This window comes from Ambystoma mexicanum, chromosome 11, assembly GCF_040938575.1.
Source record: "Ambystoma mexicanum isolate Mex_15411 chromosome 11, UKY_AmexF1_1, whole genome shotgun sequence".
Lineage (NCBI taxonomy): Eukaryota > Metazoa > Chordata > Amphibia > Caudata > Ambystomatidae > Ambystoma > Ambystoma mexicanum.
Window position 1 is genome coordinate 1034853225 of NC_090934.1, and position 23616 is coordinate 1034876840.

The 23616-nt window shown below is 44.0% G+C and overlaps 1 protein-coding gene across 1 annotated transcript in view; it reads left to right on the forward strand.

Moving 5' to 3' along the window:
* AGBL1 (AGBL carboxypeptidase 1) overlaps nt 1-23616 on the forward strand; it is a 3520373-nt gene that overhangs the window by 1973407 nt on the left and 1523350 nt on the right. The window lies entirely within an intron of this gene.

Below are 23616 nucleotides of genomic sequence, written 5' to 3' on the forward strand. Positions count from 1 at the left end.
CCTGTTTGGGAGGGGGAGGGCTGTGTTGGGGTATTTTATCAGACCCAAAGCCACAGGACTACCGGATACTATTTATATATTGGGATCATTAGCAGCAAGCTAAAATCCAGAACTGGTGCGCACTAGGAACCAATTTTCTACTTTAGTGGTAGTATCGCATTAGTGATATGGTGTAGAAAATCTGAATAGATGTACCAGAACACCCGAAGGCTGTAATATGGGGAATCAGCCCTGTATGACTTGCCCCAATTAACAGTGTTTTGGGGAATCTTGCTTTTTACTGCAGGCGGAAGTAAAAATGCCTCCTTAGCTTTGTACCTGTCTATAGGCCATCACAAGTAACAAGAACACACAGTAAATAGACCAAAGCTGATCAAATTATTTCCAGGTACTTTATAAGCAAATAGGGTTTATGAGTAATAATTAAAAAAAAACGACATGTGCAATTTAATGAATATTTAACATGACATTCTATGTAATTCTTGAATGAAAGCACACACCTCAAACTCTTGTTTCTCTTTTGCAATGATAACAGGTTCTATTCTTCAGGCCAAAACAGAGCTGTGGGCACACTTCACAGTAACTGCTTCCCCGCGATAAAAGGCTTTCAGACAGTGAACTTCAATTACACTTTTAGTGTTTGCAGTTCACAACACTGTTATCTAATGGCCTAGAAACATACCATTTGTTCTGGCAGCTTAAAGACTTCAGTTTTATTTGAGATCTGCTTCTTGGATGGTAAAGAACACATGAAAATAGCTATTTATGTCTGTAAATTCAAAGCTTTGCCAGCCTGCAGCTGCCCATGATATGTAATTACACTGTGTGCAATCATACAACACACACCTCACTTGTACTTTTTTTTCTCATCTAAAGAATGATTGAAATATTCACAGCAAGTGTGTGAAATATTGGTTCAGTGCGCCTTTGGTACCAGCTCAACTGTACCCCACTAAGCACACCCTCCTCTGCAGCAGGCTTCTCTTCTCTCACCCCGGGTCACATATGGAAGGCAGAAAGCCCAGCAATCACAGTCAGCACAGACAGCCAGATCCTCCAAGAGACCATTTTTCTTTTTTCTCTTTGCTCTTCCCTTTTTATGGGCTCTCTCCTCCACCTACCCCTTATTGGAAATTCCCTTATGGAATGTTTAAGAATTGCCTGCCCCTGACTCTGATGTTACATGTTAATCAGACAACACCTCCACTCACCAAACATCTAGAATCTTCCAGTGAACACGTGTCTCGCCTGTCACTTTTGGACAGAGATTCAAAGGAGCATACGGATGCCAATAGGTCATACTTGTTTCCTGCACTGTAGGTTTCGAACAATAAGCTTATTTTGAACAATATGAACTTGCATATTCAATGCCCTTGAACTTGTCACTTCTTCACCGCAAAAGAGCTTTAATTCGGCATGTTTATTTCTTGCATTTTCCAAGCGACATTGAACAGCCTGTGCTTGCCATCTCATGAATTGGGACACTTTGCCCCAATGATCTGCACCAATATTTTGCACCAAAGAGCTATGGACTGAACTTTAAATATTAGCAAGAGATTAGAGATTAGTAAATTGGAGGTTAGTGGTTATTAATTGTTAGTCTTATGCTTCATTTCAACTTAGTCCATGCTACACTATGGCATGGTGCATTATGCTCTGGTATGGCTACCATGCAAAGCTCGTGTCACATTTTTCTTTTTGCTCTGCTGGATTCACAGTACAGACTCACACCAGAGTCTCACACCAGAGTCTCACACCAGAGTCTCACATTTCTTGCTGTCAGAGTCTGAGTTTTTGTGGAAATTCTGTCCTGCCTGAAATTTGGAGCCTCTTTTTCCCTACAGCTGTGAGGGTGCGTTGAAGGTTGATAATCACATATTCACAGCTCCACAAAAATAGATATTGTAAGACCAGTTCTCAACAAGCATTAAGACCACCACCAGGATCCAATTCAACGGCTGCTGATCTCACTTGAATATTTATGTGTTAGGTTGCCATCTTGGCTTTGGTGCCCAAAGTGGGATGAAGATGCAAGCTCAGTGGCTTCCATCTGTTGAAGGAGACATGGCTCTGCACATGCCATAAGTGGCTGCATGTGAAGCCAGATAGCGGAACAATAAATTGAATTGCACTGCAGAATGCATGGAACGGCATGTGAGACAGAGGCAGCAGTTTTGGCGATCTGAGTCTTACACCGGACAATAATAATAATAATTTAGAATTTATATAGTTCTATGAACCCTCAGTTATCTGAGCGCTGCTTATTATTACCCATTGTGTGTGGTGCTCATTTATCGGCTGAGTTTGGCCCTGCCGGGATTCCAACCTGCATCAGCAGAATCTGCACAGATGTCAAAGCAAGCAATCTACTAGCTGTGCTATCTGACCAAGAAATAGAAGCATTGTTCAAGGATAATTTCAATTCAGTTTAATTGTTGATGTAGGATAATGCAAAGAACACAAACAGTTGTTTCGGCCCAACCTGGTGATGGTAAAATGATAGTAAAAAGGGAATGTGTTGCTATTTACAGCTGCCAATTAAAATGCATCATGCTGCATTCTGGAGAGCTGGGGTCCTGTTCAACAGCCCCACCCAGAGTCTGAAATGTGAGGGGTTTCAAAACACAACCATTATTGCTGCTTTTTATAGGGGACTATAGTAGCACTGACAATGTGCCCTTTAATGCACCAGACCCTCCCAATACAGAATAGACAATTCCCACAGGGTACTGAGGAAGACGACTAACCTTTCCCTGCTGATTCCCCTAAGCCAGTGAACACACCACCTAGCTAAAAACAGGGCTTGTAGTAAGAAAAGGGACAGCCTAATGAATCCATGAGAAGCTTAGGAATCCTGACCCCTGAGGTGACAATTATGGTAAAACCCGGAAAGGGCAACTCAGGGGGAGACAAAGATCACAACTACCACAGGTGACACAGATACATTTCAAGAGTAGGAAATCTGACACACTTATTAGACAGATTTCAGGGGTGGGAATTGTGATGCACATGGATGGATGTCACGTTTAGGGAATCTGACGCACTTAGGTGGATTTTTGGGGTAGGACATGTGATGCATTTTCAGGGGGGGGTGGCACATTTGGATTGATTACTGGGGTGGGAGGTGTGACACACTTGGATGGATTTCAGGGGTGGGAGTTGTGGTGCAGTTGGGTGGATTTTGGGGCTGGGAGATGTGGAGCACTTGGATGGATTTTCAGGACTTTCACCAACAATCCGTACTATTAAACTCATTCCTCTGCACACACCTCTCAAACTCTGGACTTAACACAACAAGACCTCTACAGCACCACATTCCACATATACTTCATAACACTACAACAACAAAACAAACCAGACATAATCTCGCACAACTGCACATGGTGGCCAACTCCGTAAAATCACAATTATGCTCAGCGAACAGTGTTTCCAAACTGAAGCTGCTAACAGCACATCACAGCTCTCTTGCTCTCTTCCCGCTCAACCTTACCCTACTAACCACGCCCCCCCTCCTTGCATTACAGATCTGCCTGAGCGCCTGGAGACCACACAAGTGGCATTGGTGCATGGTATGCGGTGTAAACATTAACATTAACATATAATTGCCCAAGGAATTTGTCCATTCGACAAATCAAATGGATGGTTGTAGGTGTCCGGGAGAAGAGAATAGCTTATTACATCCAGATTATAAATGATTTGCACTGAGGAATACATGATTTAGGGGAGATTTTGCTGTGATTGTGTGTTAAATGTATGACAACACCGTTCTCCCGCACGTCAAACCCAGTTTTTTACACCACGGCACGTCGGAAGTTATTGATATGAATTGATGCCGCCCTCTGCGCCACAAAGCCGTCCAGATGCGTTCTTGCTTCTCATTTTCCCTGCAGATATCCATCTCCCACCCGAGTACTGCCTCTCTGCTGTTAGAATGCAATGTGAATAGTGATGCTCCATAAACATCAGATGCAATGCGTCCCTTTAGATTTGATAGCTTACTGTGCCCCAGGCGCCATTATTGAAGGGTCTGACATCACTCATCGGCTATGATGGGCTCTGCCTTCCCATTTATCTGTAATGGACTGGAGAATTCATATTGCTTTACTCTCCCAAACAGTGGCATAACATTTTCTCTGAAAGTATTTACACGTTTTTTTTTTTTTTTTTTAAACCTGACGATATTCTTAGATTCGGTTTCCATGCAGCAATTCTGCGGTGGTCGTACAGGTGCTCCGGTTTTCATCAAAGCAAGCTGGGAGTCTTCATAGCAAACAGTGCGGGATCTGTTTACAGTTGAAGTACTCCCTCAGAAATTACCATTAATGGTGTTCATGGAAAAAGGGCATTCATACGCTGACCCTTGAAAAGTGCACGGTTCTCATTAATTCAGATGTGCTGTAGTATCACTTTATGTTGCCTGTGTGAAAATTAAGTATTTATTTATCTATCTATTTAGTTGTGTTTGTTTGGTGCTTATTTATTTATTTATTTATTTATTTATTTGGATTTGTATAGCGCTCTGCAGCCCAAAGGCATCGGGGAGCTGTTACATGGAATTGTGATGAGTTCATGGTTACATTGAAAGCAGCCCAACAATACACTTTTCTTAGTTACACATTACAGCTTGACAAGAAAATGTTCTTAGTTACAAATTACAGAGGGTTCCCTGGAGGGCATGGTTCATAAATACAGTGAACTTGAGTCCTCACAGTGATTAGTTAACAAACATAGATATAGCTGGTTACATCTTTAGAATATAATACATTAAATGGAGCTTTCGTACTGGCTGTTGCTAACATTCGGTTATATAAGGCCGGACGTTAAGGAAAAATACCAGAGGGGCTATGTTATACAAATAGCATCGTTTTGATTGGTGCGCTATCCAGCACTTTTATCCCAAGCGCTTTACAGAAATTATAGATGGTACATACAATCTTGAAATGGCGATAAAAGACAATCGAGACCAGCAGGATCACAAATCTCATGACAGATTCAGCAAAAACAGTTTGAACAAGATGAGACTATAGACATTTTTTAATAGGGCGAATGAGGGACGTAAACACATATCCAGTGCTAAATAATTCCGTAGCTTTGGTGCAAGAAGTTGAAAAGAACAAACATGTGAAAGTGCACATGGCGAACAAGGGGAAGTCAAATAGGAAGAGTGGTGCAGAAGGAAGGTTGCGAGAGGGAAGATATAGAGACATAGGAGAACAAAGATGATGCTAATGCATGAACACATTTGAAAACAAGACAACATATGTGATATTCGAAGCGTTGCTGGATGGGCAACCATTTAAGACGGGCAAGATATGGAGTGATATGAGCAGAAAAAGGCAGACAAGCAAGAAACCTGCCAGCAGAATGTGGAATTGAACCAAAAGTAAGGATAATGGGGGTCATTATGACCCTGGCGCTAAGGGGTTAACGGCGCCGTAAAAGGCTGCGGCGCCGTTAACCCCTTAGTGCCTAATTACGAGGTCCCTTTGCTGGACCCGACCTGAATGGCTGGTCTGGACCAGCCGTTAAAGTAGGGACCCGCAAAGGGACCTTCGAGGTAATTACGGTACCGCAATTTGCGGTACTGTAATTACTGCCTTCTCCCCAGTCCCATTGAGCCCTATGGGCCAAAAATGGGAATGGGGAAGGGCCAATGTTCAATGGGGAATTACCGCCCCGCCAACCTTGGAATAGGGTGGTGATTCCCCATTGAACATTGGGAGACTCGTTACAACAACGGCAGCAACCATGGTGCTAATAGCGCCATGGGTTACCGCCAGTGTTGTAATGAGGGCCAATGTATTTTGGAAGACTGACATGCAAGGAACTGAAATAGTGTAGAGGAGAAAGAACCATGGATTGAAGCAGAATTAAAGTAGCTGAGTTTGCTGACCCCTTGAAGGTAAGGTGACAAGATCTTTGCGTTTATGAACAATTAAATGTTTTGACTGATAATTAGATTAATCAACCTGCTTTTAAGCACTTAACATAATTAGACAAAGGAACAGTAGCCTACTCACCATAGGGTGCCGAGCTAATGGTGGGTTTGGGGGCTGTGTTCCCCATGTCTTCTTTGAGAACCGTATGCAGCATCACCCCAGGCAGCATGCAAATAAGTGACACAGTGTTGACCCATGCCCATTGAGGTGCCCTTGGTCCCATCTGGCATCTAAATCTGGCTTTGCCCCTGACCTCTCAAAGAAGGTATTTAGATTTGCAGGTCTGCGGCATCGAATAATGATTGAGTGAAATACTTGTTTGGAAATAATAATAATGATAATAATAATAATAATAATAATAAAAATAATAATAATATTAATGATGTTGACTTGGCCAAAGGGCTATGTTTTAGTTTTGGCTTGCAATGGAACACCAGTGCTGATAGAGATAAACTACTGCGCTAAAGAAGACAAAACTTTACTGACATTCTTTGGCCCACATTTGTGAAAATGTGGATTGCTGCAGTGTATTTTTAAAACATAATTTGAACTAGGTCAAAGTTGCCTCAATGCAATGGGCCTGATTCCTTTTAAATATTGAAAAACCCTTTGTGAATCAGGTCCATATTCTTTCGATCCATGTTTGCACCAGAGCAATGATTGACCTTGTGCTAACGGAGCACGGCACTGACACCATTGCCATCTTACAAACAGTGCATTATAAGTATACTTTTTTGCAACAGGTCAAATGTTTTCTCCAGTGCCACAATTGTCCCTGTGACAGTGCATTATTTCTGTAAGAAGGCCTCTGATTAAGAGAGGACTTGCAACTTCTGGCCTAGCAAGTATCATTTTATGACCCATAGAGCTGTGGCCCATACCCACAGTGCAGCGGCCACAACTTCCTGAACAAATAAACTCATTGCAAGCCTCACCCACTCATCCACTCCTACACATTCTCAAGTATATATAGTAGACATTATTGATTTTACTTTCCTTTTGTGCAGCATATCCTTCCATTTTGTTTGGGGTTTCTTAGAGAACCAGACCCCTGGACACTCCCCCACATACAAACATAGTAAAATGATTTCACCAGGATAATGTAATTGGTGAAATGGGAAGGCTGGGATTTGAGCCTAGGTTTCCTTGTGCTCCAGTTTGCAAGTTGACTATTGTCTACATTGTCTCCCATCCCATCCTTTCTTTGGTGCTAGACCAATCTAAAGAGGCGGTAAAGCTAAAGAATTCACTGGTTAAGATGAGCCATTGTTGAGCCTGTTAGTCTGGCTTCACTCTGAGTCAAACATGTGCTGGCACAGTAAAAGAACAATACCCTTTCTTTGTTTTATTGTTGTATGGTTAATTAAATCATCCTTTAACATTCACAAAGATAAAAGTCACATATAATTGATACATTATAAAACACTTAAAATGTACATTTCCTAACACAAAAAATAAAACAACAGGAGCATATCTCCAGGGCAACGTGAGGATAGCTCAGGGGCAACACTCTTGTCTTGGAAGCAAGACGACACAGAGCAACACAGGTTTGATTCCTGGGTGCGCGCTTAGAAACCTCTGGGTATTATACACTTTAAAAAAATAACCTATCATATCATAACAACACATACTTTATACACCCCTATTAAAAGCAACAATTGTCAAACAAACCCTACCAAAAGAAAAAGATTTTACAATCAATTTCCAAAAGAGAATTTACCACAGAAATAATATTTGAGGTTACGTAGCCTGCCAAGCATCTATGCCACATATATTCTAAATCAATATGATCTAGAGTGAAAAAAAGTTTGGAAATATTTTTGTTGCGTAGGATAGAGCTCTGGGCAACATAGAACTAGATGCTTTATTGTTTCACTCAAATTACCAATAGTGCAAAATCTACAGAATGTCTCTTCTCTTCCAATTATCTTATATCTAAGGAGAATTTTGTTAGTTGGACCAAGATTCCATGGGAATCTAATTCATTCCCTACCAAACGGCTGGGATAGATGGAAAGGAAAGGAGCTAAAACACACAACTTGTTATAATGCCCTACTAGATGAATTAAAGAGGAGTAACTATGCATTTTTCTATTGTATTAATCCAGTCCCATGTGCTCAAACTCATTGAGTCCTGTCTGGTCTGCACCGGATCTCCTCTCGAATGGACCCAATGGCAAATAGTATCCTATCACACAAATTAACAAAGGATTCAATGGAGCATAAAGGGCTTCCATTTTGCTGATGGGTAATCATTTAATTTATGTCACAAAAAAAGAGTATCTGTTTCAGCAGTCAGGATTCTTCGGGAATAAGATTAAATAATTCCACATTCCCCTGCTAACTAAGGATTGAATTCCCAATTTGTATCTAATTGCTATGCCTGGAAATGAATTTGGGAGTTTTGAAACTCATCTCCAATTTAGTGCCTCTAATGTAGATGATCCATTCAGAATCGAGAGATCTTGTAACTAGATACCATAAATTAGCTTCTGCAATAGCTTACCTTCATAGAATTTTAAAGCCGGTAAAATAGAGAATGTTCCATATTTCCCAACAACCTTACTAATCTGATTTACAAAACCAAAGGTCTTTTGCAACAGATATTCTCTGATGTCGGCTTTATTTCATCTACAAAATATAGGAAAGCTTACATATATTAAATTATTTGTATCTCATAATTCATTCTGAACTTGATATTCGATTCATAGTGTAAAATGAGGATTCACGTTAGCAGACCTTCTGGAATGTCCCAGTCAGCCAACCTTTGCCATAGTAGGTTTCTGTTGACCTTTTTGAATGCTGAAGTTAGATCTATCATGGCTACATAAATCACTTCCACTCTACCACTCCAGGTAAGCCTTTGAACATAACCCAGAAGCAGGCCGTTTAAGTTGGTAGTTATTATTATTTTTTTTAAACTGGTCTACCACTTTTTTAGTCATTCGGCCTTATGCGCCCGGGCCACACGATGCTGTGAGAACAAGCTGCAAAGACCTTGCTGTAAGCATCTAAGATGGAAATCGGCCTGTAGTTTTTCGCAGCCAGCATCTAAGATGGAAATCGGCCTGTAGTTTTTCAGATCATTGTGGTTGCCTTTCTTAAATATAGGAATAAGAAAGGCAGTATACCAGGATGCAGGAATTGTCTGGGTGTTCATAATCTGCCTGAAGTGAATAGTCAGAAGCGAAGACCAGACAGCTGGATCTTCCTTGAAGACTACACTGGGCAATCTTTTGGGACCTGGAGCCCTTGATCTACTGATATCCTGGACGATGTTACAAATGCTTTCTTCATTGATGTCTAAATGCCAGCCAAATTCCTTTCCCTCCAGTGATAAAACCGGATCCCATCACAATCAAGATGCTGGCCAAAGACTGATTCAAAATAACGGACCTGCTGCTGTTCTCCAATCTGATTCAACTGCAAGTCTTCTTTATTTCTAATCGTTAATGATGCACCAGAAGCATGTAGAATAGCTTTTACATAATGCTTACATCACAATTTCTGGATCCTTTTGTACCAATTTTTCCTAGTGAGAACAATTCCAGTTTCGGTAAACATTTCAAACCTTTTTACTCTCCCTTAATCTCAAGATTTGGTCATCACCATAGTTTAATTTGATAGCTCTAATTTTGGCCCTCAGCATATTATTTTCTCACCGCACCTTATAATCAAACTGATGGCAGTGTTTATTAAAATAAGGGTGAGGCTTCGACTCCAGCCCATTCAAGATGTTATCAAGGAAGTGTCCAAAACGAATAGTGTTAAAAGGATTCAACGTCCAATCCATCGAGGTGGGGGCCATTACATCCATCACCTCTCATTTAATCTTGCCACTTTCTGTTGGTTCCAAGCCAATCAATTACTCCCCTGAATTATGACTAGCCCAACTGCGACTCTGGCGGACCTCTTTAAAGTTGGAATTTCAAATTCAGCCATAATCATCTCATGGTCACCCCATTCACAGACAAACACCTTGAATAATTTACAACCATTTTACAAGGCATTGTTAGCAACAAACATATAATCCAAGGTGTATTGCCTCTGCCCTCTCGACCACGTTGGTTGACTAGGCAAATCACCACCAATAGTTCTGTTCAGTAAATATAGACCCAAGGCTTCAAAACGTTGTTGCCACCTAACACCATGCTTTATTTTAATCAAATGATGGCTATCACTTCCACTTTCATTTTTACTGTCTTGTGAAATACAGGTAGAATTTAAATCACCTGCCAGAATGATGAAACAATCCTCTATATCCGAAGCCCAACTAGAAATAAAAGCATCTTCAATGTCAAATTGTGCTCCAGTTTACAGAGTAAGCGATACCAATATATTTTCACCAGTAGCATCTTCCTGTTAACTCTTTTAAGCTTGATCGATGAGACACATGGCTGCAACCATTCCCACAATGCTGTGCTCCCATGCAAATGACCCTTGAACAACCATGCCCATCCAAATGTGTGGGGTGCCACTCTGTACAATAGGTAAGGTGTCTTTCATGCCAACACACGTGAAAGAACCATACCTGACAACATTTTATATGTCCCCTCCAGACACTCACGCATCTCCAGCAGCATCTGAAGATAAGTGGCTGGCCTGTCGGGAAGTGGTACCTCCAGGGCGCACACAAGCCACTCCAAGGTGCAAGGACCGCCATGCAACACCTGGACCCGGCAAGACCAAGCCTGAGGGTGACAGCAAATGCCCTTCACCAACACCACATGCCACCAGGACCACCTCAATTCCCACTGCATCCACTTCCACAACTGCACTGGCAGACACTGAGGCCACACCTGCTTGCAAGGACACCATCGAGACCCAGGGGGATACAAGCCCAGTGCCCCATTTTGATGAGGGATCACACACCCCAGTTTTCTCTGCTGTCAGCGTGAGCCAGACACCTGAACCAGATGTGTACACACCATCATATGGCTCACTAGCCTATAGTCCTGACCTTGTTCATAGCCCTTCTCCCATTCAGCAAACACCACTGAGCCAATCCATCCTCCAGAGGCTGGATGAAATGGAGAGACGGCAACGGGAGATGAAGGCCATTGCCCACACTCATTCACTGCACCTCTGGGAAATCCATGATTGCTTGCAAGGGACCACACCCAGGATTGTGAGGGCAATGGATAGGAGTAGGGCACAGGCAGCCACCTGTACTGCCGCCACAACGCTGTATGGGCAGTGAGTCAGGGAGCTAACAGAAGGGATTTCGTCCTTTGCAGAGTCTATGCAACAAGGCATTCAGCTGACTCTTCAGCACATCGAGGACCAAGGTCAATAACCTCAAGTTCAACAACAACCACTGAGGGGTCAAAGCCCAGCACAACCAGGCGCCGGCCTGAGTGTCAATTGGGGCCCAGATCACTAGGGGCCCCATGGGGTTAAAGAGGCCACGGAAGTGACATTGACACACATTTTGTCCACACTAGGCATGCTGGGTTGTTGGTTGTGGGAGGGGGAGGGGGATAGTGTGTGGCGGAGTTGGTGATGGGAGGGGGAGAGGGGATAATGTGTGGGGTGTTGGTGGTGGGAGGTGGGAGGTGGGAGGGAGGATAGTGTGTGGGGGAGTTGGTGGCAGGGTGGGGAGGGGGATAGTGTGTGGGGGCATTAGTGGTGGGAGGGGGGATAGTGTGTGAGGGAGTTGGTGATGGGAGGGGGGGTGGTTAGGCCACTTAATAACATTAAAACAGTAGAACTTCATCAATGCATGGGCATTCCCGATTGTGCAATTGTCGTGCTTATTAATTGGCATAGGTGTCACACAGTGGTGCATGGTATGTGCCATATGAATTAATAAAAAAATATTGTCTATCACTCTCTGGCGAGACATCATCCCTGGCAATTCGTGCAGTCGCCTCTGCCACAGGCATGCATCCTCTTCCTCTGGGGGTGCATGTCCATGTCAGGGGATAGCAGAACATATCTCTATAGGCAGAGATTGTGCAGCATGGCACACACAAGTGCAATTTTACCTACTTTTTCAGGTGCACACAGTATGGTCCAGGCAGCGGAAATGGGCCTTCAGGAGACCAAAGATATGCTCTATGCAGATACGGATCCTGCTGTGAGAGTGGATCGTGTACAGGTGTCATTAGCCAGGGCAGCTGCGGGCTCCAGAGTCACCTGCATGGGGAGAGGCACAGCCATTACTCACAGTCTAATGGGTGTGGGTGACATTAAACATCATCAGGTTAATTGGCATCATGTGCATACATATGGGGCTTCATTGCATGTCATGTGTCTGTACAATATCTGTGCATGCTGTGTCACTCGTATCATGCATTGCATTTACTTAACAAACACCCTGTTCCCTTGCAGCAGATGTTACGTCATGTGTCTGTCAGTGCCATGTGACGCTGCCCTGATGGCTGTCTTGTGGCAGTGTATTGCACTCATGCATGTGGCATGATGGATTTCCTATGGGCCCTGCCTAGGCTTCTGGGGGCAGTGGGTCGGCATTGCGTCCTGGGTGTACATGGGTACATGGCTGTGGCACTGGCAGGGTTGATGCGATGTGGCACTTGGTTTGACATTGGTTTGGATTATGCATGTTGCATTGTGGTACCTGTAATCATGTGTGCGTTTGGCGTTGCTACTGCATGTGTTCCTAAGCTTCACCATCCAGGTATGAACAGCATGTTCACTGGGCTGTACTGTGACATTGGTGGGAGAGGTGGACAGGTACGACTTTTGGATTTGCTTGCCATGCCATGCTTAGTGGAATTATTCACGCCCCCCCACCATTTGGTCAGGTGCATTGCAGCACCTGCATGCAGATAGTTTTACGCACTCACTATCCATGTCCTTTGTCCTCTGTGACTCTCCATGTATCCAGGCAGTGCACTGTTCTGTAGAACCATGGAATCATGAGTGGAACCTGGGCAATAGGCACATCAGTGGGTGATGTACAAGTTGGGGTCACAGATCACCTGCACATTCAGGGATTGGTAGTGCTTACTGTTGTGTACACTGCTTCGATCGGCCTGGAGGGCCACCAACACAACATAGGTGCACTCCAGGGCTGCAATCACATTTGGCATTTGGGCAACGCCATAGAGCTGTGCCTTCTTGGCGTTGACCTGTGCTGGGGTGTTGGGCAGTGAGATGTGGCATTGCACAATCTGCACGAGGGCATCCAGCACCTGGGTCAACACTGCACAAAATGTGGGCTGTGCCCTGTCGTGCATCATGGACACAGACTCTTGGAATTTGCCAGTTCCTAGGAATTGCAGGAACAACATTAACTTTAGCATTGCGGCACAGCTGTCTGGATGTTAATCCTGCTCCCTATCTCATCCTGTATTGTGTTGAGGGACTCAGTTATGTTCTCCCTGTTCAGGTGGTACAGAGTGACCAACTGGATGTCAGTGAGGGTCCATGGTGAGGGCCTGAGCCTGGGTATCAGTGCACACCTAGCTTGGCCTCCCCTCCTCCTAATTCTTCTCCCACCCTGTACTCTCTGTGCCCTGGGACGGGTGTCCTGCCTCTCTACTTCTAGGTGCAGCATGAGCAGCAGCATGTCCCAGCTCGCAATGGCTTGTGGCAGCATGGTGTTGGAAACTGTGTTTGGGGAAGGTGTTTGCCTTGCATAGCCCTCTTGAGTGGATTGGGATAACCTGTGACTTCGTTTCTACCACATGTATTAATTTACCTCCACCTGGAGGCTGGGGCTAATTGTGCTGTGTTTTCAGTGCTATTAGCGCCGGTTTTCGGCAGTGCATGGACTTGTGATAGGGCGATGATTGCACTTCATGTTATCGGTGCAGGTTCTGCCGTCTGTAATAGCGCTGGCTGTAATACTGCGTAATACGGCAGAGCAGTATTGGCGGCACTAATTTCATTAAGGTCACATTTAGGCTTTACCACCCAAGTTGTGATGAGGACCCAGATCTAAAAGTGCCAAATGGATTTTGGTTTCATGTTGGAGGGTTTCATACAAAGCCAGCAGGGCACTCAGAACTTGATTTAGCTCTTGTAGTATTGGTTCCTGCGCACTCGCTGCTGGATGATCAATTTGACCAATCATTGAAGATAGGCGCTTGTGTTGGGCCAGCTCCGGAATTGAAGAATAGGAAGTAATTGAGGAATCTGAATCGGTGTCCATTGGAGGAGTATATAGATAGAAGTCTTCTGCTGCTGATTCTTGTTCCAGCCCGGCCGAGACAGACAATAGTTCACGAGCCGAGACTAGAGGAGGTTGTGTAGGCATAGTATAAACTAATGCCCCTGATTGCTTCCGAACTCCAGAGGTGGTCGGTTGTAAAGTCTCTGCAGTGATTTTCTTTTGAATGGCATTAAAATCAATTTTAATGTTGGAGCCTCTGTACACTCTCACACTCTTCAAGCTTAGCGGTAGACGTCTGTATTTTTGGCATTTTTGGGTATTCCTTTGGGGACTCAGGCAATGGAGTCTCAATGGCCACATTCATGGCTTCCGAGGCATCTGAGAGGGAGGTGTTGAGCATCCCTCCCGCCTTTGCCCCATTGCATACGTCATAAATGGGCCTTTTGCTGTGGATCGTGAGGTCACCCATGATGTTAGCGCTTAGCCTGTTCAAGACCAGACAGAATATGCAGGCGATTTCACGCGCCTCTTCCCGTGCTTGTATTCAAAGTTATAAGGCAGCGTTTAGGTAAAGGGATCTTTTAAAAAAAAAGTCAATTAATTTTACAAATATACTCCAGTGGGTTTTATTGCATCATAATTAAACAGGTCCAATTTTGCCAACTTTCGAGGAGAGACTGAGTTATAATTATGCAGATTACAGTGGTAGCAGAGGTGTAAATAAGATTCACCAAGAAAAGCAACAAAGCATATCACTTGTGGTCTACCTCAGGGCTGCTCACTGCCAGCCATTGGTCGCTGCTCTTCCACTTCCTGCACACTGCCGACTGCCCAAGCAAAAATACTTCTGCACACTTCGCACGCTTTATGAGCTCTTCAGTTTTTAAAGGGAAAGTGGACTTGTCCATTTCCGACTGCAGACTCCACCCCCTGGCCACAGCAGGGACCGCAGAATATCAGGGCAAAACCTCCTGCCGACTGCCCAAGCAAAAAGACGTTTGCACAAATCCAAAGAACAATACCTGACTTCCTGCCTCCCCAGCCCACAACACAAAACCCAAACCTGGCACCCTTTCCTCCACCCCCCCCCCCCACAACAGTAGACCTTCACTTGGCATCCTGCCTTCCCATCAGTATGCATAACCGAAATAGCTAAAATTATAATTGTTTTTGGAGTAACACTATAAAATCCACATGAGTAAGACTTTCTCTGCAGATAGTTATGTAAAATAAGGCACATTGATGACAAGTGATTTGTTCATGACCAAATAATGTATGCAGTGTAGAAAGTGAGGATTTGTGGCCTGCCTTCCTGGTCCCACAGTTTCAAATTTTAAGAGCATCTCCTTAAATTGCATCTTCAATATTTGTATTCTTTCTGCAAAGTTGGTATTCAAAGGCTAGTGTAGTGCACCGTCAATGCCTCTGCTTTCACAGCACCAATGTGCCTACATGAGGTATGTCTACTAATTATCTGTATCCTGAGGCAGACAAATCTGTGAGCACACACAATTCTACAGACTAAGATTATAATTATTATGAAAACTGACTAATTATAATCTTTGTCTGTGCAATTGTGTACACTTTGTAATCACCAAGTCACATGACAAAGCAACCTGACAACATATAAATATAGTGTAAAGTGAAGCATATGTTCATAAACCAAGTATCCATCACTTTGTCAGAAAAAAAATGAATAGGGTGCAGTCAGTCCCAGAATAGGGTGCAATGGCAAGCAGGTCAGGTACAGTTCTCAGCAACAATCAATCAACCTGCTGACCTACTTTTCCAAATGTGTACCTCTGTCTTATTTACCCTATTTTTCTTACCCATCACCCTCCAGTGTCCTTCCCTTGAACCACATGCTCAATGTCCCTTCAAGCACTGTTCCTTGCAATTAACATTTAGACATCTGCTCCCTTTTGCTCCATTATTTAACCCTCAAAACAATCCCCTTTTCTAACCTTGCACACATCCCCTTCCCTTGCTCATATTACACAGTCAACAATTCCTTGCCTCTCACTCTTTCCAGTTGCCCATCACACCAAACCCATTCCTTGCCCTTCACCAACTTCCATTACCATGGCTCACAGCTACACAGTAGATCACCTTGATGTGCCAGCAAGCTTCTGCCGGGCGTGACAAGAAGCTGTGGTCGGGGTGTTGCTGGTAATTGTGGATATGAGGCTGGTACTTGGGCAAGGCAGAGCAAACACCACCAATGGCACTCGACTTTTAATGCGCTCCCAAGTTGCACTTTCTTGGAAGGTAGGCTGCACGTTTGACTCTATGGCAGCAGAGGGAAATGCATGGGAATATGCATCGGATCTGGTGGTGGTGCGGGAGCAAGAGCAACCTATTATTTGTGTTTTCAGGGAAGCTGAAGTCAGTTTGTGTGTGATTCTGTGCCATACGCTCAATTCAGATATGATATGGCATTAATAACGCGCCTATACACAAGTGTTTCAAGGCGTGACGAGGCAAGGGAGGGGAACAAAGGGAGGACGGACAACGATCCTACTAGGCCAGTTGTCATTCAGATCGCGCAAGCGCGTGCGAAGGGGGCAGGGACAGTGCAGTGCATGGCAAAGATGATAACAGTAAGTACGTAGCGGCCAGCATGTGGCAAGTGCATGGTAAGAGCAGACGTCAGGTGTCAAGGGCTGGGAGGTTGACCAAATATTACCAGCGGTTTCCCATGGGAATATTGGTGGTGGAAATGTAGGCAGACTTTGTGCAGAAAATATCCCTATTTTTAACTGCACCTGAGAGGTGGAGGTAAAAAATCCAAATTGGTCCCACATTTGATTCAGCTTCTTTTAACTGTGCAGAAGGGAAGCACACGTGCTTCTCTTCGATAGATTGAATCATGTTTTTACAGAGGGCCATGCTATGAGGGTGTAATGCATAAAAAGGTCAGAATGTACACTTTTGTGTATACACAAATGTAAAGTAGTGGCTCAATCCACGTCTACCTCCACATTCAAGATGATCATGACTGAAAGAAAATTGTTTTAAAAATCATTTTGCATTACCACCGACAGAGGTGGTATTTCTGAAATAGATTGTGGTAAACTTCGATTTGGGTGGATTTTCAGCAATTCTATCAAGAGGAGGTGGAAACTTTCTACAGTGGTGTTTCATTTAAAATATCCAATTCTGAATGAACCCCCTAGATTTCTGCCTACCAGAATTTCATACCTGAATTTTACCTCTTTGTGTGTGTGTGTTTTTCAACTGTGCCTAAAAGTGAGTGCTACAAACAATCCAACAGCCAATTTTATAAACACTAGATATTACCATCCATGAGTCAAGTTCTGAGTACTATTGAACTCTTGTTTGTGATGAACTCCCTAGTGAACAAGAAATTCACCAGATCATAGGGGAAGCATTGTTACAGAATGAAACTGTGGACCAACTTTAATATATTAACCCTTCCCTGCTTGGTGAGTAGGCATTGTGATGAGCTACTTAGGATTCTAACAGACCAATGATGAATGCAGCGTGGTAGTTGAACATTATTTAAGCAATAAACCCCTACAGGCAGGGGCATAACTGTGTTAGGTAATGCCCCGTAGCAGAGTTACAGGCCTGAACAACGCAGGGACCTTAATGTTAGCCCGGGCCATTACCAGACCCGTTGATGCCTACATCCCCTCCCAAAGGGCTTTATTGCTAATATAATTCTGGAATGATTTTCCAGGACGCTTATAGTTATTTTTTTGTCGATAAATGGTATGGTTGCCGTTTCTCAACTTAAAAAAGAACCTACAAAACAAGATGGCCACCATGGACAAGGGAGAAGGGAATTACACATAACCCCTTCTCCGTTTCCATGGTGGCCATTGTTGCGATTGGGAAAGCACTTGAAATACACAGTGTTCCTGGGAGCAGCGAGGTACGAGGAAGCTGCAGGTAAGTGGGGGGAAGGAGTTTGGTCTGGAGGGGTCGTGGGAGCATTTACTAGGGGTGATGATGGTGGCCTCCTGCTTCTGAGGAAGCTTGGAAGGGGGACTTTACCAGGAGGTAAAGACCCCGCTCTGAGCTTCCTGGTTGGCTGGGAGGCAGCCTGACCACCGAGTGCTAATATCTATTATTCAAGGTCACAAAACCTGCCATTTCAATGTGTGCTTTGCTGAAATCAAGAAGAATGCCTCATCCTATCCACAAAGAAGCTGAACGGGCCTTGAAACACTTGGTTGCTTTGAGACAGCCTGGATTCTGAAGGATTGTATCCTGGCCTGGGGAGAAACATTCCATCCAGCCTGGGGGGCAATTGCCTCCTTGAAGTCCTTCCCAGTCCGCCCCTGTGGGTAGATAATGATTGAAAAGGGAAACAATATAGTCAGGCTAACATATGAAGGTACATTCTTAGGTTAGGAGAAGTAGGGCAATGGATCATGGTAGAGATCGGCAGGTGGCGACACACATTCAGGATCACTACTATCACATGCGTGTGGAAGATGCTCTTGAATATACCAATATCAGAAGGAAAATACTTTGAAGGGCTGTGAACTTGTGAACAACCAGGTTAAATGCCTAGCAGATGAAAACTAGCTGGGTGCGATGTTTTCAGAAGAAGCAAACATGCTTCCGTCACAGCAATAACTACTGTCAGGCCTATTAATCCTGAGAACTACAAGGACTGTAATCTGCAAAGGTAGACTTGTGGTATGTGGAGTTGAAGAAAGAGTTGCCATAGACTAGATTAGTAGTGACAACAGATATGTGATTTTAATTCTCTTTTTTAAACCCTTGAACTTAACAGGACAGCCACAAACCATGATTTGTATAGGCAATATTAACAGCAGCTATAGGGTACAAACATTATCCATGTAGCATTACACATCAAAATGACTGAGAGCATACAGTAATAATAATTCACCCCAAGAAGACCTATGGCGTTAAGAATGATCATCTGATATACACGCCAAGACCCCCCCCCCATTGACAGGGAGACCGGGCATCCTCATTGTTCCCTGGACTTTGGCACACAGCCCTCGTGATCAGGTAGTTCTGCTATGGCCCCCCAGAAGTCTTTAGGTCTTGAGGAGAGTGGTGTTGTGCTTCTGTAAATGTCCTCCATATAAGAACAGTGCGTAATATCCTGGAGCCAGACGTCTAGCCATGGCAGACGGCCCTTTTTCCACATTCAAGCAATGCAGCGTTTAGCAAGCACAAACAATAGTCCTACAAGACTATACACAAGTATATCTTTTGTATAATTCCGCAGAGCAATCAATGGTGAGGATACAATTAGGACCACTACAATTTCACTAGCGGCCTCGAACACTTTGGCCCAAAACCTTTGGAACTCCCTGCATTCCCATGCCAAGTGAAATAAAAATTCCACACACAGGAGAGTACTCGGGGTTTAATTTCCGTAGTATAGTATATCTCATGTAAAGATTTAAAATTAAACAGTTTGAAGTGTCTATTAAGTGAGACAAACTTAGTTTGCGCACAGATATTACTCCAAGCTTCATCTGTGATAGGCTGCTGTAGTGAAAGTTCCCACCGTCTCCTAGTGGCTCCTGACCACGCTGAGGATCCCTCAATCAACCTGCCATAAATCCTGGAGGTCAATCTACTCCCCCACCCTTCAGCACAGAAGATGTCCCCTAGCAGAGCGTATGTGCTCGGCTATGCTTGGAATGATTCGAATACCGCCTTAAACAAATTACTCATCCTAAAGTAGATGAAGGCTTAAGAGCAGATACGCCACCCAAGTCCCGGAAACGGTCAACGTCATGAATTGATCGTCAAGACAGAGGTTAGCCAACCTGCTCAGTGCCAATTTATGCATATAGTAATTTAATCTAATTAAATGAAGAGTAAGAAATGTAGAATACCGATCATTTGAAAGGTCAATATGATTTTAAAAGATTATGATTAAATAACTGCTTTCTATGGAGGCACTACGTATACAGATTTAGGACCTCATTCCGAGTTCAGCGGTAACTCGCCGGTGCTACTGGCGGGTTGCCACCAAACTCATAACACCGTTTCCACCACCTGAGATCCCGGTGCCACAGGGACATTACAAGTACCGGGTCCCGGGATATCAGGCGGCGGAAATAAAAAATCGCCATTCTCATGGAGTCCTATAGGACTCCATGGGAATGGGGACATGGAAGCACCGGCACCGTTGCTAACGGTGCCGGTGCTTCCGTGACAACTCTGCATACCAGGGCCGTTGTGCCCGGCAGGTCTGACCTGCCAGGCGCAACGTCCCAGGAAGGCAGAGTTGTAGTGTGGTGCTCCAGAAAGGGTGCCGGTGCAGTGTGACCGGCACCCTTATTTCTAGACCGCCACACGTGTAATGAGGCCCATAATCTGTCTTTAATTGATATTTCTGTATGTTATTTTATGTTATTTAAAAAAATGCTCTTTTGAAGCCACGTGCCTTTTTGCCGTCTCTCACAGTGCATATCTTCACGTAGGACCCAGGCTCTAGAGAGCAGTTGCTTAGATATTCCATGTAAGAAGCTCAGGTATGCCTTTGCCACTGGGTGAAACAGATATTGGCCATTTTGGGATTGCAACCTACCCCATCTTCATTTGTGCTTCTCCCCTTTTCTGTTCCTCAAATCTCTAGTGCCCCATTGCCCCATTCAACCGTACCCTCACCAGCCACCTTACAGTGTGCTCTCTTTACTATTGTTCTCTTCACAGAGGTTTTCTGCCCCCTGCTCACTTCCCCAGTTGCTTTCCAGATCCGTTGTTCCACCAGCACCGTTCTGGACCCTGCCTTGCCTGCTGCTTCCTTGTCTGATACTTTATTTTCCATGTTCCCTTCTGTGGGGCTCTCTGCCTGAATGTGATGGCAAACTTGTGTAGGCCATGATCACCAGGCAATTATGTTTTACATGTTTGCCTTGGGTAAAAACAGACCGTGTTTTTCCATTTCTAGGCCCACAACGAATTTTCAGAGACATCAACTTCCGGTCAAACACCACAGGGCTCTGTAACATGCCCCCTGCACTATTGGCGCCTGGAAGAACCCACTAGCATTGGTGCTTGTTAAGAACTGTTTTCAGTGTTCAGCATTCGGATCTATGTGATCACTGCGACCCCCATATTTGCCTTGGCTGAAAATGCCGACTTTTTTTAAAATAATTTTTTATTTACCCCTCTTTACACCACATAGATATGTGGGGGTAGACCTCCCACAACCCTCCCATATTACTATAATATCACATACCCCACACCACATATATATGTGGTGTAAGGGGAGTGTTACAAAAGTCAGAAATGTCGTTCGTCTCAATCATGAGGATGACATTTTGGGCCATTACCCTGCATTCTTGTGCTGGATACAGAAATACCTGTTTGCACTTACTTGGGGTTCTGTGGTTGGGGGTAGGGATCCCTGCGGTAAAGAGGTGGTAGATGGGAAAATAGGGTTGCCTTAGGGGAGTGACTGGTTTGTTCCTCCCACCGCTACAAAAAGCAAGTGACCTGTTAACATTCCTGAATCACTGAATATTTGGAACAGAGATCCAGGAATTTCCACAGGTTAATGATGGGGTGTTTGCCAGGACTTGTTTGTAATATGTAGAGTCAAGTAATGTCGTGTTAATGATGGCATTTGTATTTACTAACGCTCTGAATTATCTGTTCTAATGTTCTCAGCTGTGAGTGAGGAAAGTGAGGGCTAACAACAGATTAACGAAAATGTAACAGCTTGTCAATAACTGAAAATGGTGCCAAAAGCAGTATTGAAGCGTATTGAGTGATATGTGTTATTTGGAGGAAAATAAAGGTTGCATAGAGTTGATAATAACAAAAAAGGAATGTACAAAATGCACAAACATAAGAAAATAGGAAGACATCGATTAGTGACATACAGTTATTGTATGAACTAAATTGTTACGAAAATAAAGCAAATATTTTTTTTTACTGTATTTTAGAGGTCAATTTTGGAATAACAATGACTTTGGCTGCCTGTGAGAGGCGCAAGCAAGAGATCATACAGCGTAGAAAAACAAGTCTTTTCCCTGCTTTTATCTTTTCAAAGAAAAGGTGATCCATCAATCACTACATGTGTGCAGTCATATAAATGACAGGAACAATGTTTCAATATGTTTACATTGTATTTCCTCGGTTAAAAATGCTTCTCTCTAATCATATTACCAAAACCAAAATGTGCAATATTTTTTCTACTCGTATTTATTAATTTGCCAATCATATTTTCATGATGGTACATTTGTGTTCGGCTGGAATGCTATCCATGTGTAGACCTATTCAAGAGACGCGAAAAAAAACAACCAGAAGCAAACAAACATCTTGTGGGCACCTCACTTGAGTTGACGTTGTCTGGCTTTTAGAGCTGAACCAACTCTTGAATTCAAGCAGTGCCTCTTCTCCTTCCACTTAAGCATTTACTGCAATCAGAGAAAACTGCACCACTTCACTTCGCTTAAATCAGTAAACATGTCCTGAGTTCAACTCAGTGCCTGACTACATCGTGCAGGGATGATCAGGAATTGCCAATTTAGTGGGCGTCATTGAATTTCCAGAGTATACCCCACATGTGTCCAGGCAGGCAATGAAGATTGGTACAGCTGCACACAGGTTTAAATATCACTGGACGACCTTTAACCCCGATACGTACACGTAGGTGGTTATATGAACCATTTCAAGTAGTGGCAGGTAACACCCTCCACCCTCTGGTGGCTGGTGGATATTTCAATTGGTGTAGCATGTATTTTGTGACCGATTTTGTGCAAGCAAACCCAGCGAACAGGCCGACTGATTGGGGTCGGTAGAATGTTGATTGACATTATATATATTTGGTAAAAATGTTGAATTTTATCGCTCGAATTTGGGGAGATATTAGGCAAAACAGCCAGGATTTACGAATACATCGGCATGTAAGTACTTGAAATACTACACTACTTCAGATGCTGGGTCCAATTGGCACCTGCTCTATCGCCATCTCATTCTCACTGTCCCCAATGTTGCCAACATGTCACTGTCATGTCGCCATGTGTGGCCAGTATCATGCCCACTGACCGATTATGCCCATGGCACTCTCCCAGTCACAAGTCCGCCCCATGTAACACACACTGCCCTCCCTTGTCTTTCAAGGCCATACGCAGAGCCTCTGTTTTGCTCAATTTTGCTCTCCCTGCTCAACCTTGCTCCAATGCCCAGTCCCATTGTATGTAACTCTCACTGTCCCAATTCTGATCCATGTCATTCTCACTGCCACAGCATGCTCCAAGTGTCTCGGTTCTCCCCATGTCGCTCTTTCACTGCACCACGTCTGCCACATGTTATTGTCACTTCCCTATCCGAATCCCAGGCAACGCCATTTTGTGCCCATGACACTTCCTATTCCCATGCTAGGCTCCAGTATCATTCTTATTGCCCCAGGTCTGCCCCGATTATGCTCCTGTCGCCCCAGCTCTGCCACATCTAACTCTCACTTCCCTGGTCCTGCGTGATGCCGCTTTCAAGGCCTCTGTTATGTTTCCATCACTCTCACCGTTCCAGATGAGCAACATTTGACTTTCACTTCCCTGGTGCCACTCTAACTACCCCAACTTTGCTGCATGCAGCTTGCCAGTTCTTCTCCATGCCACCTTCAGTG